This window comes from Peromyscus eremicus, chromosome 9 (assembly GCF_949786415.1).
Source record: "Peromyscus eremicus chromosome 9, PerEre_H2_v1, whole genome shotgun sequence".
In the NCBI taxonomy this organism is placed as follows: Eukaryota; Metazoa; Chordata; class Mammalia; order Rodentia; family Cricetidae; genus Peromyscus; species Peromyscus eremicus.
This window is the reverse complement of record NC_081425.1, coordinates 29,680,560-29,698,347: the sequence shown is the minus strand read 5'-3', so window position 1 is coordinate 29,698,347 and position 17,788 is coordinate 29,680,560.

The following is a 17,788-nucleotide window of genomic DNA, read 5'->3' as shown; positions in this document are numbered from 1 at the left end:
TTAAGACAAAGTATGATTTCTTAACAATGAGAAGAGACTATTCCTTACTACAAGGAAAACATATCTTACCACATTAAATTATCATCTTGGATGTTATTTTTTATACTGTAGTTTCTATGCTATACAATGGTAAATTCCACAAAGACACTTCTTGAAGCTACAGCCACTTACAAAGATGGACATGTTATCACTTTTCTAGTACAGAATTATATCATGGATAAAGATTAAGTGAGGCATTAATTCATACTAGTCCACCTTAAGGGCAAATTACTTTTGGAAGGTTACTGCACCATTTTTATTGGATATAAAATATACTAGCATAATGAATGAAAAATATTCATAAAGTGTTTAGAAGTCACTTCAATGACATTTCTCAAACTTCAAAAGAGAGGATATATCTATCAATAAAATGACACCAAAATCATATTTTAAAAGAATTTAATATTAACACTTGCTTTTAAAAGATGACATTATAGGGTTTTAATATCTATAATCAGAAAGTCTTCTGCTCTTAACTTGCAAGGCAATAAGTTTAAGAATTAATTTTGTCTGCTATAAAGCTAGCTTGCCTTTAATCTTCATATTTTAATAGGTCTCCTTTTGCTGAATGTTTTAGGAAGGTAATTGAGGAAATAGTTCACGTTCCATTTCAGTCAACATGAAATGACATTGAAATGTCTTCAAATATTTCTAGGAAACTCATACTAAATACTCTGCTGCATCTAAATCTCAGAGAAGAGCTAAAATCTGTGTGTAGCACAACTTTTGCTAAGACACTGTTTACTAAAGCTACATACATCTATTTTACAATTTACATGTTATTAAACATGTTTAAAAAATAAAACTTAATGTCCAAATATATGATGACTTCTGTGTACACTAGAAGATGTCACAGAAATCCTGTGTTATATCATCCAATTTCAATGTATTGATATGGTTTTAGAGCCAAAATGAAACAAATGAAACCAAACAAACAAAAAATAATAGTCAACCCTTGTTTTGATGGAAGCTTGCTACTACTTGTGTCAATGATAATCTTGAAAAAAATTGCTGAGTAAATTTTGTAATGTTCACAAGGTATGCACAAAGCATCAGAGACAACAACAACAACAAAAAATGACTCTATCCAAAATAGATCCTTCCAGGAATCCTTGAGCCCCTTTACATTTAGTAGCAGCAGTAGTTACATTTAGGACTCAGGAAGGGTATCCAAATCCAAAGTGCTTTTCAGGGCTTATGTGTAACTGGCAACTCCCTTCTCTTACTGAAGTTCTCTCCCAGAAAAGCCTCCTTCAGTCAAAACAAACTTTCACTTTAGGGCAGTTAATTTTTTCTTAACATTTAAATAAAGAACATAGTACAGCTCTCCCCACATCTCCTCCTCTCCCTTTTGGAAGTGGGTTTTCAGTCAGCCCAAGATCCACAATGATTCCAGCTCTTTTTTCCAGGTTAGTTATCCATCCATGGTGCTGAATTTTGCTATCTCTGTGCCCAGAGGCAAGCGAAAGCATTTTTATACATACCAAGTAGATGAACAACGTTGGAGAGATGCTCTAATGGACTGCTTCTCTCCTCTCCTCCTCTAGCCTGCAGCACTTTGTCTATTCTGAATGTATTACAGTTCATCTGAAAAGGCTCCTGAAACCATTGTCTTTATACTTAACAACCCTTTTTTCATTCAATTTCTTACTTTAAACAATTGAAATTAGGTTGCTAGGATATTTGAACTTTCTTTTGGAAATTAATTTATGAGAGATAAACAGGTTTCACAAAATAAAACATCCTTTTTAATTAAACGGCTCTACTTGGAATGCTATTTATTTATTTATTTATTTATTTATTTGCTTGCTCACTTACTTACTTACTTACTTATTGGAGTCAGGATCTCTCTGTAGCCCTGGCTGACCTGGAATTCACAATGTAGACCAGGCTGGTCTCAAACTCACAAGAGATCCATCTACCTCTGCTTCTTGAGAGTTAGGTTTAAAGGCGCGTGCCACTACACCCAGCTGCAGTGTTATTTTTAATATGAGAGGTTGGGCTGAGGCAGGGGGAAAGGAAGAGCAGATGTTCACATAACAACTACACAGCTGTGAATGAACATCTGCTAAGGTGACCACAGCGTGGTGTTCTATCACATCTAGTCTCACAGTCAGAGTCCAGCTTTAGGCTCCCTATTCAGGCAGCTTGCTGCGTCCCAGAGGAGGTGCCAAGTTTGCCTTCCTTTAAAGTGGTCTCTCTTTGGCTCATGTTCACAGTAGTTCTAATGGGCTTGAAGAGGCTGCCATGTCTGTGCTTTAATCAAAAGGAAAAATTACTGGAGTGATATGCTAAGAAGGACAGAAAAAATTTGGGACTATCCTCCAATAAACTCCCACATTTTCCCCAGCTGAAACTATTCTTTCTTTCTGAGATGTGAACACATTTATATGTGGCGCATCATTTCGTTCACTTTCTCATTGTCTGCAAATATCAGAAAAGTGTCATTGCAAATGAGCTTCTAGGAAGTAGCTGATGTCTGGACGAGATTGTTCTCTTTTAGTTTGGGGTCTGTGATCTCACTGCCAAAGGGCTCTCTCTCTTGCTCTCTCTCCTCTTCTCCCGCCCTCGACACCAGTAGATGAGTATGCATTACATGCAGGATGAAACTATCATATCCTTAAACAAATGTCCTTTCAGAAGTATAATATAAAGCAGACCTAGAAAGTCTGCTGCTGTAATGATTTCGTGTTTTGCTGATCTTGGTGTTTTCTTCTGAAAGGCTTTTTAGTGGTCCCCAGTGAAACGTTGAGATCAGCATTTAAATGCCGGTCTATCTTTTTAACATACTTTCAGTCCTCAGAAGTCACTACATCTCTGTAGCTTTGAGATTTTATACAAATATCTCAGTTGTTAAAGACAGTTCCCATGTCCCCTCCCCTGTAAAGTTACATTAATTGGAACTTGCATCTTTCTTTTCCTTTGTGATTTGGGGAAATCACGCTACTGAGATTTGTTCAAGATCATTTCTTGTGGGAAGCAGATCTCCCCAGACTGTTAAGGACCAATTATGGGAATTCTTATATTCTTTGGATTTTTTTCATAGATGATATACATGTACCAATCCTTCTCCTAGGTAACAGAAGCATGAACATGTGCAGGGAGCCATAGGAAAGAAAAACAGAAGTGAAAAGAGTAATTATGTTGTTACTTGTTGTCTGCAATAACCAGCATTTGGTTAGCACACCCGTGCGGGTTTTAATTTTAAATGAAAAGATTAAGCAAAAGAAGTCAACATTCTCTTTAAAATTATCCCTTTCTGAATCAATCAACATATTCATTTAAATTGCAAACAGCTTTCTTTTCAACTCAGTTCCTTTTTCCCTCTGTGTCCTTTGATGTCCTTCTCTGTAGTCTTTCCACATGTCATAAAGACATTTTTATTTACCTCTCAATGCCACAGGAAAAGCTTATTAAAGCCTGAACATTTTACGTTCTTGAAGGTTCAGGTATACCTGTTAAACTGCAAAAACTGTCCTGAGATGAATATGTTTGGGTAGAGAAGTAAAGGCAACATGTCTTAGGTTTATTTCACTCCAGACTGAGGCAGGAAGATTGCTTGAGCCCATTACCAGAGCAAGAGCCTGCTCCAAGGGCGGAATATTCACACACTTTCAAATCACACACACACACACACACACACACACACACACACACACACACAGAGAGAGAGAGAGAGAGAGAGAGAGAGAGAGAGAGAGAGGAGAGAGAGAGAGCTATTTATTCCAGTGATATATAAGCATCGTATGACCTCATAAGTCGTAGTTAAAAAACATGGAGTGAAACAAACTTTGAACAATCTCTACAGTAAGAGAATTAAGACACTGACAAAAAAAAATAAGAATGTTTTTTCTCTTGAGTTTGTGCTCAGACTTTGACTCCCAAGTTGCTGCTTTGATGTGCTCTATGGTAACAGTAGCCAATAGCTGTGTGGAACAAAAGATGAAGGACAGAGACAAGTCCTCCTGGAACTTCTGGTGTTCGACAAGCTTGTAGTAAATATGAAAAAGCTAATAAAATGTAGACACAACATGGATTCCTATTGTTGACTGCCTCAGCTGGAATCGTCTTCCTCTCTATTATGTCATACTGAGCATAGTGTTTCAAGCACATGTAAGTCTCATTATCTTTATTTATAAAATGTTTATCATAATAATACCTACATTGGATATGTGAGGAATGCTTAATACATTATATTATGTTTAGCATACTACGTCTAGTCGACTGCTAACAAATATTCATTGCTTAATTATCTTTATCTTGTGTTGTAGGAAAGGAAATAAACAAACTGCAGATACAACATTTACTTTCATACAGAAAAAAGTATTGTCAAATAAGAAACCAAGCTATGAATTCTAATCACTGCTTTCTTCTTCTTCTTCTTCTTCTTCTTCTTCTTCTTCTTCTTCTTCTTCTTCTTCTTCTTCTTCTTCTTCTAAATACTTGTAACACAGAGGAGCAGTAGCTTCTACATCTATTTAGAATAATGGTGTAAAAAGTTTCCACTTCTAATTATTAACTTTGAAATCAGGTGATAGCAGCAGAATGCTGCATAGTTTTCTATCATGTCTGAGTTCTGAAAGCTGAATTTTTACTTGAACAATGTGAAGAACGTTAGTATAGTTTAATTTTTAACCATGTATGGTGTTTTCAGTCTCTGACTTGAAGATGAAACATAAGAATTAAGTTTAAAAAAATAATAGTGAAAGTATCTAATTACTTTTGGAGCCAAAGTCCTCAAAAATAAGACTTTTCTGAAGGTTTACGAAAGCAGCAGGGATGTTTTTGATCCACATTTTTAAATCCAATTTGAATTTTAAGGTAAATGAAAAAGTTACTCAATCCATAGGTTTCCATAACAAGTAAAATGAATTCAATGTCACTAAGTATGATTACAAATAGACATAGTTTGGATATGTTACCAAGAAATAAGATGCAGAACAAAGGGACTTCTTGAATGGACATTAGTTACTAACCAATCACTGACGTTTATGCTCATTTCAGTGATCCCTTTCAATGGCTTGCTCAATTTGTATGTATAAATTGTATCTGATATTATTCTTAAACACAATACTTACAAAAGTCTGCTAATAATATCAAAGAATGAGAACCATGATTTAACAATAGAGAACAATTAACAACTAATTCATAATAATGAGATGACTCCATGCATGTTCTTAATTTGCTAACAAACTGCTTGTAAACAGAGCAACTAGTATGTACCCTTTATAAGCACAGCTATTCAGTGGTCTTTTCTTATGTAACTGAACCCTATACTACACATTTGCTTAAAAATAGTTAGTTAAGCAAGCTCTTTTTATCCAATTTTATGCTGCAACAAGATTAATATTAACTTTAATTGTATACCTTCCTTTCCCAAGATTATTTCTTGCATGTTTCTGTTTCTCCCCTAACCACTGATAAACAGAATATTGTCTGTGTATTATCTCAATATATATATATATATATCACAGGTGACTTTTCTTACACTCCTGTTTCCTTTCCAGATACCTATTTTAATACAGAAATTTTTTCCCCAAATACAGTCAAAATATCAGCCTTTTCTTGAATATGTCATTTTTGTTCATTCTAATGAAAAAAATAAAAAAAAAAAACCTTTCCTTGTATTCAGTGGTCAAGCTGCTGCTGAGCTATCCATGCTTTAGTGGATGGGTCCACATGCCCAAAGGATGGCTCTAGTTCCATGTGGTGGTCACAAAGCAAAGACAACAAAACAAAAATCACATGGTTGTTGGAGGGGAACTTTTTAAAGGAGTTTTGCTAGGTGTAGACAAGAGATGGTGAGATAATGGGTGAGAACAGAATGTATTCTAATCGTGTGTTACATTGTCAAAGAATAAATGAACTAAAATAGTTTTGTGGATACTTAGATACTTGGTTTAAATGTTTTTTTCTTTAGTATAATTTTTTCCTCTTTTCAGACTGAGACACTTACTGTACTTTTTTTTTCTACTAAAATTTCAAACTTCTGGGAGAGAGAATCTTACCTGGCCCTCCTTGGCATTACTCTTTTCCTCTTGGAGACATTCATATCTAATCTTGGGAGTAGCATGACCTTCTTCACTACTAGTCTTCTTGAGGTTTTGATGAAAGTGCCTATGTCTGAAGATTTTATTGAAAGAAAAACTGCAGTCTACTAGTTAACTCATGATGGCAACTTTTTTTTTTTTTACTTGAGTTAAATGGTGATACATTTAACCATAGTAAGGGACACAGAAGGAAATACTACCTTCTATAATCCTGTATTGTAAGAGACAGGTGATTCCATCGGAACAAAGAATCTCATTTTACAGAGCAACTGACCATTAGAAACATTTCTGTGAGCTGGCAAAGCTGTGTTCAACAGTTAGGGGAGCAGAGGAAAGAAAAGGAATATCTTTTTCATTGATCAAAATGGAGGCTTAGAGTAACCAAAAGGAAAAAGGTACCATTATTCTCAGAGACTGTGCTTTGATGACCATGCGTAGTCTTCGGGAATGACAACCAGAGTAGACCTTCAGGGACATCCTCACTGAATTCTTGGCACATTCACTTTTCAAGTATTTTATGATACATTGAAATTATAATATAATTGCATCATTCACCCCTCCTTTTCCTCCCTCTGAGCCCTCCCATGTACCTCTCTGACTCTTTTTAAAATTCATGGCATCTTTTTGTTTAACTGTTGTTATATGTGTGTGTTCCTAAATACATAAACACAACTTCCTCAGTCAGTATAATATTACTTGTTGGTACATGTTTTCCCTTGCTTATTTTTAAGGCACGTAGCTTAGATGCTCTCAGGTTTGTATATCATTTTTTTAGTTGTTTTAATTTTGAAATTAAAATATAATTGTGTGATTTCTACCCTTCCCTACCCTTTCTCCAACCCATCATATCTCTCTCCATTCTCCCTCTTAAATTCATGGCCTATTCTTGTTTGTTATTTTTATATGCACATGTAAATACACAAGTATATGAACATAATCTGCTCAGTCTATTTAGTGTTACTTATATGTATATGATTTCGAAGCCGAGCACTTGGTGCCTAATAACAGATTGGGTGGGAGATCTTTCCTTGGGTAACGATATCTCCTGCACTAAGCATTCTTTAGTTGTCTGTAGTTCTTTGTTTAGGGGCAGGGCCCTGTGAGGTTTTCCTTTCCACTCAGCATTTCTATTGGTGTTGCCCTTGTTCATTTCTTGTTTAGGTAGTCATGCTGTTGAGGTATCATTGGTGAAGTTCCCCTGTCATTTCTCAGAGACACACTCACCAAGACTTCTGGATCTCAAGATGTAGTTCTTTGGTTGCAGGGCCGGAGTAAGGGTTCTTAAAGACTACTTTTCCATCTCTGAAGACACACATCACAACCTACAATAGTGAAACTAGAGTGGTATTTCACAAATCCCTCCAAATTTTATCTTCTTAGAAAGAATTTACAAGACCTTTCTGTGTTGTATTTGTTCTAAGAATTGTAAATTTTACATTAAATAAAAGCATGAGCTGCCTTTGGAAGAAAGAACATCCCATGCCCCTGGAATAAACCTGTGTGTTTTACTGTTGATAGGAATTGGAACCCTGCCAAGCAAGGAACTAATGAATTATGACTTGGCAGCACTTCCCGGCTGACACAATTTCCTTCAAATTTATGAAATCTCCTGCTTCCAGAAACCCACTCATGCCGAAGGCCTCTCTGTACCTTTCAGAGTAAAAAGGCAAGACATTGCTACACTTCAGATTTCACCTTATTAATGAACCTATACTTATGAACAACATATTTTTTTCTGGACTGAGTTTCAGAGAATTTCTTAAATTTTGTAACAATAGCCAATGCATTCAAATCATCATCTCTTTGATAAATCACAGGCTATCTCTAAATCCTTTATCACATAAAATGTGCAAACTAAGACAGGAATGAGCTCATTGAGAAAATGTCTGCCACCCAAAGATGTCTGGTGATATTCAGAAAGGGCAGAGCTATCAGTATTTTCTCAAGTTGTAGTTTATATCCTTGCCATTCACAGTCTCTATTTCAGGTGATAAGCAATTTCTACAATATGAATTAACTGCAACAGTTTTAATCTTAAATTACTGCTTTAGTAAGCTTAACATATATATGTATATATATGCATATATATATGTGTGTCATTGAATATAATAAGATTTCATTTTATCCTAGAGTTAAAATTTACAAAATATTTTAGTGCTATATTTTTCTTAAGGTCAGAAACAGAAATTTTTTTTTAAATGGTAAGACTTTTAGATGGTCTATCAGTTTTTTTTAACTACTTAACAATTAAAATAATGTCATATTTTATGTTCTATAATCAGTTCTCTGATTACATTTGTCAATGCTAAGTACGAATTGATCTTCAAATAAAATAGGATTTAAAAAAAAACAAAAAAGGTTCTTTCTTGATTGATTTGAAGAAAAGATTTATCATTGATGTTACTTAGAAATTTGCCATTTTAGGAACTGACGAGATGTCTTGATGGGTAAAATGCTTGCCATAAACATGAGAAGACCTGTGTTCCTATCATTAGCACCCAGAAAAGCTGCCCGAACTTTGTGGCAGCTCTCCTGTGATCTTAGTGCTTGGATATTGGGACAGGTGATTGCTGGGCAGATTGTCTAACTGGAAGAGCAGAACCTTGAAATCCTCGTTCAAATGAGGGCCTGCCTCACTATGTACATGAGAGAACAATGGAGAAGACACTGGACATTGACTCCTGGCCCACACAAGCACATCAGTGCACACACACCACACACTAAAACGAAAAATTAGTGTTTTGTGGTGCTGGGTATAGTCTTTTAAGATTATGCTCGGTCAATGGGAGTGCAGAGATAAGAGAACTTTATATTTTTAATATGTAGAAATAATTGGGTGATAATTTGAGACATAAATCACAGTTCTGAACAGAATGATTGTTATTAAAATACACATAGTATGATGTCTCTTTCAATCCAACTGAGTATCATCTGATGATGAGGCCTAGCAATTCATATAATTTACCTGGACCTGCATTCTTCTGCACCTCAGGGTTTATGGGCATATCCTTCTTTCTCCTTTCCCCTTGGCCTAAAATACATCCATGGCCTATGAGGCAGACTGCTGTTCTCCATTGTAAATACTTTTCTAAATATTTTTAAAAATAGTTTAGTTATTTCCCACAATACCCTTAACAGTTTATTTGATCATATTTTCTGCTTGTTAAATTATAGGAGTCTACAGGAAAAAAAAAAAGGTATGATTTTTATTTTGTATCCTGTAAAATATCTTACACATTAAGAATTTTCCACATGGATTGATAGAAATCACAATAAAGCAAGTTTTGTTTTGTTGTTTTGTTTTTTACAAAGTATGCACATAAAAAACTTTGCCTACACCAAGAGTTTTTTTTATGTGCTTTTATCTGTTGCTACTGGAGGTTTATAATTTGGAGAAGTAATATATTTACAGTCTAATAGGAACTGATGAAAAATTTAATTCACCCTGAAATAACAGAATTGCCAAAGGAAGTCATTTTGTATGAATAACAAAAGAAAGAACTGTCTTATCTGGCCTTGTGACCTTAGAATTAAGAAGACACACAATGAATTTTCACACGTAGTTCTCCACCTTGCTTAAGGCATATATTATTTTATGCAACTAATTTAAAGAGAGTTTGTGTGTTGAACTGGAAATAAATGTAAGAGTGGAAAGAATATAAATAAATGGAAATTTAGGATGTCCAACTCTGATATTAGACACAGCAGGACCTAATACAAGACGACTAACTAGTTGTTCAGAACAATCCACAAAGAAGTCTTATGCTATCTTGGTAAATTATTCTGCATTCATCTGTATAGTCATTTATTTTAAACTAACTCTCCTAACCTCCTTTTTCTGTATGTCTTTTGCTCTGTGCCTTTTGTCAAAGGCATTTCTCATCTATGTAGACAACTGCCAATTTTGTATTTTCTCATTGCATACCTGATCAGATGCCTCATAATTTCTTCACCATATTCTTCTACTGGTTACTTTCAGAAGCTTATAGAATGAAGTAGGGAGGCAGGCTCAAACGGCTCAATGCCATTCCTAAATCTTGCAGGGTTTTAGAGATAGCTCGATGGTTCTGGCTTTTCTAATATGTTTAAATGCATTATAAGGCTTTGGTTCAGTGACTACTTGGTATTATTGTATCCGAAGTTAGAGAACTACATAATCTTGGGAAAGTTTCCAAATGAAAATGGAAGGAATTGAAAACAAAATTTGCTCGTATTTATTTATATAGGATCACTACCTTGTGGAAAGCAAATATTCTTGTATTCTTGTACAACAGTAGAAGGCACGCAGAAGTATCGTGTGTCCCTTTAGGAGGGATTGCCGAAGCTATCCTTACTTTAAATCCCAGGCACAGTTCTCTTGCTTCCTTTGCATTTGCTGAGGTATTACTTACTGTTGACAGAAGCCAGTCCTAAAGGAAATATCCAGAACACTAAAAACTGTACAAAGAAGAAGACGTTTGACATACTCTATAATAACCAACAAAAGTAACATGTTTGTGGAAGTAAGAACTTCAAAAAAATAAATAAATAAATAAACACTATTAGTTTAATTTGTCTTTGCTAAAGTGACCAAATTCCATTTATATATTAGAGACAAAACACTAATGTTGAGTGATGAATCTGGGCCTACTTGAACTTCTAGCATGACTTTTTTTCCTGACTTTAAGATTCACTTCACTGCCTCACAGATGGCTAGACAATTGGTCTCAGTTTAAATAGATATCATTAGGTGGGTAGCCTGCATCATACACCCCCTTGCTTGTCACTTTCTAAACAAATTCTCTGAGAGAACTTCCCATTTCTGGTAAACAAGGGTGTTCTCAGGTTTTTCACCTGTGCTTTCTAAAATACAAAATTCCTCAATATGTGATGTGCACTGAATAAATATACACTGAAAATGAATAAAAGCTTCCCTTTCTAGCATATGACTTAACAGCATACCTCTTGTCTTTGTCTATCTCACCGAATATTTTGTCTATATTTTATGTAGAATACTTATAATTTCCAGGAATTCTGCAATTTGAACCTTGCCTCTATTAAACTTCAAGCATCTCAATAGCTTGATTTTTTTTCCAGTTTGAAACATCCATGCTTTCAAGATATACATTCATTAACTGCTCTAGGAAATTATTTAAATGAAGGTATATAAATTATATTAATGGCAAAATTGATAATGCCAACTTGCCTTTTAAAAGTAACTTATAAGCATTCCATTTTCTTTTTTCTAATTTATTTATTTTTTTATTGAAAATGGATTCTTCTTTCACATGATACATCCTGAACACAATTTCCACTCTCCCACACCTCCTCATCTCCCTCAGATCCACTTCCCCTTTATTTCTTCTTCAGACAAAAGCAAGCCTCCAAGAAGCAACAGCCAAACTGGATAAACCAAGATACAGTAAGACAAGGCTAAAGTGCTCATACCAAGGCTGGACAAGACAACCCAATATATGCATGTTCCAGGACTGGCCTACTCTTTGGATAAATGTTTTTGAATCTCAAATGCCTAAGAGATGATCTAAAGGTAAATGTATATAGCTCCAAACAAATCTTTTAAGTAATTAGGAAATTAGATATAAAACTTATCATGAAGCTAATTTGTGTAAATGATTCACTAATACATTTGAGTTAATGAAGTAAAATCAATATTACTAATATGGTTAAATCTCAGCCGTAGTATTTATGAAGCATTTCTTTGATGCTCAAAGGAAGCTTTAGCAGAAGGGAGTCTAAAATTTAACACATAAGCAGGCACAGATTTCAGGGAAGTTTGAAACTTAACTTTGACATCTTAATGGATATTATCATTTCTTCATTGCTAGCATAACTCCCCCAGTCTGGGCTCTGGCAGGGAAATAAGACAACTCTCCCTGCAACCTGGGGGTTGACATTAATTAAAACCAGAAAATCAAAACGCATCTGTGGTGCATTTGGATGCCAAATGAGATGGAGCGATTTTAAAAGTAAACTTCTTGCAAAGGTAACTGAATGTCAGAACCTAACATTATTCCCTAAAATAATGATAATTAAAATACCTTTAGCAGCATATCCTATGCAAGCTGTTATCATTTACAAAATAGGGACCAATAGACTGTCTTGTATTTCTGAAGGCTAAGGTATGAGACTATAAATAGTAGTGCTTATTTTAGACTCAAAAAGAAGTAAATCATTGTTCTTCATACCACATGAGTTTAGAGAGAAAAAAACAAACAAAATACCTACTCAGTTCTATATATCTTGTGATTGATAGAAAGATTACTTTCTCTCCATAACTAAAGTTCTCACTGCTCAGTTGACTGTAGATTGTATAAAATGGAAAAAACAACCAACCAATCAACCAACGAATTCACTATCTTCATTCACATAAATGCTGCTTCATCCACATAATAAAGGCTAAGTGGATGTTTTGCTTCCCAAAACTTCAGTTAAGCTTCAACTCTCCAACATAATGGCTTTTGGAGGTTGAACCTTGGAAGAAACTTGGTCATGAGAGTAAAATGTTCACGAGTAGAACTAGTGCCCTTAAAAGAATGAGAAAGAGTGTCAATCTTTCCCCAGTCTATCTCTCTGGTTCCTTTTTCCTTCTCTTCCTGCTTTCCCATTATTGAAGCTCCTGTGCCTTTCTTCCTACACTGTCCACCAGTGAGTAGCTGACCAGAATGGGAGTGAGTGCTTACATTCAGAAAGAGCACCATCATTAAACATCTTCTAGCCCTCAGTGATGTAATCATTTTTTTTCTCTTTTTTTAAACCAGCCTATGATATTATGATCCAGTGCTCCCAAATGACTGACAGCTATGAATTGTTCTATAGTAATTTTGTTCTTTATGAAATATCTTTATGAATAACTTATCTTCTGTGATTACTTTCTCTCCATAAAATAACCTATGTTATAATCACTATATCTCTTAGGCAAAGGACACATTAATTATGATTAAATTAGGTTGACATAGTTTACTACTATCAATCCCCAAGTAAGGATGTATATCTCTAATTATAGTCAATATTACTAATACCGTGGTAGTGATCGATTTTGACTATATTATGAATTGGAGGAACATTATTAGAAGGAAGAGAATGATCTGAATGTGAAGAATGTCAGTCATGCGGACATTCCTACACAGTCTTAAGATCTGACTATAAGATATCTTAAAACACAAGAATTCCTCTATTAAAAGGCAATCCTGAAAACCTAAAGGTACAGAAGACAGAACCTAAAGGTGAAAAAGTCAATAAGAGAGAGAAATTGAAACTGACATTGAACAAATTATAGCAATTAGTGTAATGTAAACCAAAAATACAGAATTCTGTAAACAACTAGGCAACTTTTTTAATGAATAGGCTTTCCTTAAAAAATTGCTTTTCTATTTTTATTGCTTTTTTTTATATTTTACTTAGTCACCTAGATATTCAGGGATCCTGACACTGTAAAAATAATTTTTAAAAATGATGAGAGCTTGTTTCTTTCATCCATAATGTTCTCCAGCTCAGAGCCTCCACAGATATGTACCACTGCCCTCTGGGAAAATCTGACTCCTGAGTTCCTGTGATTCATTTCTCTCTAGCCTTGAGGATCTCACACTAGAAACTCATCATCCACAATGAAATGTAACAATAATAAATACTCTAAACATTGTTCAGCTTCCTTTCCTGCAGTTGAAAATTGCTTTCCTACTGAAGTTTTGATTAAAAATTCAGTCTTACGTTGTTATCCAAATAGTATGACTCGAAATTTTGTTCGGGCTTTGGCACCCTTCAGGTCCTTGTGGATTTTACCCTTTTATTCCTTATTTGCTTATTGTTTGGTTTACAGACATTATTCCTCAGTAAATCAGGATGACCTTGATGTTATTCTCTAGCCCAGGTAAGCCTTGATTTCATAGCTGTCCTCCTTCCTTGTTCCCTAGAGTACTAGGGTAGCAGGTATGTGCCATCCCACTGGGATACTACTGTGTTTTATCAGAGATAAGCCATCATTTCATTTGAACTTGTTAGCTTCACAAATATCACATGGGATCAACCTAAGAAGAGACCAATTCCACTGAGAGAGCTTGAGACAGGAAGTTGTCAGACTAAATATCCAACTCTGGTTTCTTCTCGCCATGTTAGTGAGGCACTAAACAATTCACTTCCGATACCCTCTTGCTTAATGTGGTTATAGGCTAGCTACAGAAAAGCTAAGCTGTTTACCTGCCACTTAGATATTTTAAGCATTTCTGAAATGCAAGTACTGTGGGAGAATTTATTTGAAATTTCAGATAATCTATTTAGAACCACATGTGACAAATAGGCTAGGCAGAGAGATTCACAGAGAGAATGCTTTTCTAGGGCCCCTTTGAGAAAAATCATACTTCCAGATTACAAGTCAATTAATGCAATAAAGTGTTTGAATAGTTTGCATATCTAGAAGAGACTATTTCCAACTCACTGCCTGATCACAGAACAAGTCAGAATTGTCAGACAATTTTCTTTAATTTTACTTCGCCTCTAAATTTCTGTTCAAATACAAGGAAACACTCTAGGACACAAAGCATATGCAAACAGACAATCCTTTTAGTTAATGAAATGCCTCTGCAAGGACAGCAATCCATAACAGTATAATGTGTGTTTATAAATACGAGCATGGCCTCAGTAGAGTGAAGGCCAGAGATGAATTATTCAGGAAGTCTGCTGTGAGGCTGGACAGCTCCTTCCATGCTAACAGCTCTTCAGTGACAAAAACACCTGGCTTAGTGCCCTCTGACTGCAGCCACCTCGAAATAGCCGAATTCCATTTTACTCTTGTTCTGGATGTGACTTATCCAGAGAGCCCATTGTTCTCCCAGCAGATCTGAAGGTAAGCTCTGTAGAGAGACCCAGGCTCCAAGCGGAGTAAGCCACTTCTCTGCAGGTCACAACCCCAACATGCTGAACTGCTGACTGCTGAATGCATCGTTGGCAGTGCAAGGGAGAGCAAGACCTAATAGACACTTTAATTCTTATGGCCTGTCAGGCAGGGTTAATGTGAGTAGAGAGAGGGAAATTAGTAGCTAATAAGGGAGAATAATAGAAATGAAGACTATTTCCCCTTGCTTAATGTCTGTAATTTGTGCCTCTTCTTATTAGTTTCACAACCAGAATTGTTATAATAATAGCAACAATACAATCCCTCAGAGGTTTTGGAAGAGTTTTGCCCTTCTCTGGACTCATGAACTTGGTAACTGTGACATTTGATGTGTAGTCAACAGTGCTTGGGAATTGGAGAGGGCCACCACTTATTAGCTAGTTTAATCCAGAGGCTAAGGATTTCCTTTAAGTCAGCCTTCTTAAATGACACTAAGAATACTGCTTCATTTCTTTTCCTTAGCCACATCTTCTGGGAAGCAATTATAAAGCCAATAATTTTTAGCATTATTAATTTTTTATATTCAGGCTAAATTTTCCTTGGCTTTATTCCTTCCATTTGTTAGGACTTATTGGCCTAGATAATGATCCTAAATAATGTACATGTATATAAAACCAACATTTGTAGAAAGACGCATTTGATATGATTTTGAGTATTGAATTACAGTTGCAATTTCTTCAAAAATAAAAGTATTTCAAATCACCTCTTAGCTCCCAAGATATTGGACTGACTGAATACTTGTATCTAAAACTTTGGTTTCAGTATTTTGATGGATTGAGGTGGACTATATATGTTCTTCTGGGACTTTAAATACAAAATAAATTTTTGTAAGTTCGTCTTTCATGCCACATATTGAAAACTACAAGCATAAGCAGTGTTGACTTTCACTTTTTGGATGCTGGCCCCAGAGAAAAAGCAAGCATCAAAAGTCTTCGCTATCTGATCACCAAAAGAAATTCTTCACAGGAGGTCAGCAGATTTTGACCTAATTCCTAGCCCACAGGAGTCTGCATCAGAAAATAAAGTTGGCCTCACTACAATGCCCTCCACTAAGCCTGCTGAGTGAGTGGAAAAGGTTAGGTCCTTCTGCGTCTTTAACATATTTCTGCACATTAGAGGCAAAGAGAAGTTGATCCAGAATCTCCAGACCTTACTGTTTCTACCATGTGTGGAGGTGAAAACACTGTCAGAGAAACAACTATGTGTTGAAAATGTAACTGCCTTACTCAAGGTGGACGAGGTGGAGTCTTTTATTTGAATGTGCTAAAAGAGAAAATCTTTTCTAAGCCTTCTATTAAATCTACTACCAAGTTACAGGAGAGTTAATGAGAAAAATATGGGCAGAATGTTGTGTGTATTTTCACAGTCCTTTATTTGTTATTCAGTTGTCCCAAACTTAGATCATGATACTGAATAGTCAGGACAACTAATTAACTCCCAAATATAGATATTAACATTGGCTTATAAACTCTGAGAAATAACCTACCTCTGGCTTTCACATGTTTGGTTACTGTAGCAACTCCATGTGTGTGAATTAGAATCAAAAGGAGTTGGGCACAAAGCACAGCGGATCCTGCTCAGCTCCGATAAATACAAATGCAAAAAGAAACGGTTGTAGCTTCCAATGGAAATGTACCAACTGTTCATAATGTATCAGCTCTCAGTGAGGAGGAACCATATTATGTTTCATACATGTTAGTATCTATGATTCCACCACATTCAGAAAAACACAAAACAGGATTTTTAACCATGCTTTCAGATGACACACCTGGTATTTTAAGACTTTTTGTGAAAGAGTTAACTAAAACAATCATTTAATGTAGTCAAGCTTTTTGGTATCTTAAATTTCCTTTGAGGTTATAAGGTTCTAAGCATTTAAAATCTCAGAATTTGAACAACATGTAACTAAAAACTATCTATATAACAAAGGAAAGAATTAAAAGAATGCTGATACAACCCTACAGAATGAAAGATGCTTGGAAAATGGACGCCTAACGACGAGTTCATACTCAGAACATTTAAAGAACTCAAATCAATAGCAAAAACACACAAATAATCTGATCTTTTAAAAGGAAAGTAGAACTAGGTAGACATTTCTCAAAAGAGAATGTATTAATGACCACAGATATATTTAAAAAATGTTCAACATCACTAATCTTCAAGGCAATACAAATGAAAACCACAATGAATTATCACCTCTCTGCAGTTAGAAGGGCTATTATCTAAAACACAAAAGATTGGTTCTGGCAAAGACAGAATACAACCCTTACACATTATTGGTGAGAATGTAAATTAGTATGTGTAAAGCAGTATGGCACTTCCTCAAAAAATTATATTCAGAATTACATTCTGATCCAATAACCTCACTCTTGGATGTATATCCATAGAAAATGAAATGGGCACGTCCAAGAAACCTTTATGTTCTCACGTTTATTGTACCACTACTCATAATAGCCAAGAAATAGAAAATATCTAAGCATCTACCCACTGGTTAATGAGTATAGAAGGTATGATATATTGATAAATTGCACTAATGAATACTATAAAACCATAGAGAAAATGGAATGCTATTATTTGCAGCCTGAATGCAACTTGTATTCCTATGCTAAATGACTAAGCATTGCAGAAAAAAAACAAACATCACATTGTTTTGCTCACATGTAGGATATAAAAACATTGATACTATAAATGTATATAGAAGAGAAGAGGTTAACATACTCTATTAGAGAAAGTACATGGAAAATAAATGTAGGGCATATTTCAGGTGGAATATAGAATATGGAAAAATCTAAATGGAATGATTTTTTTTACC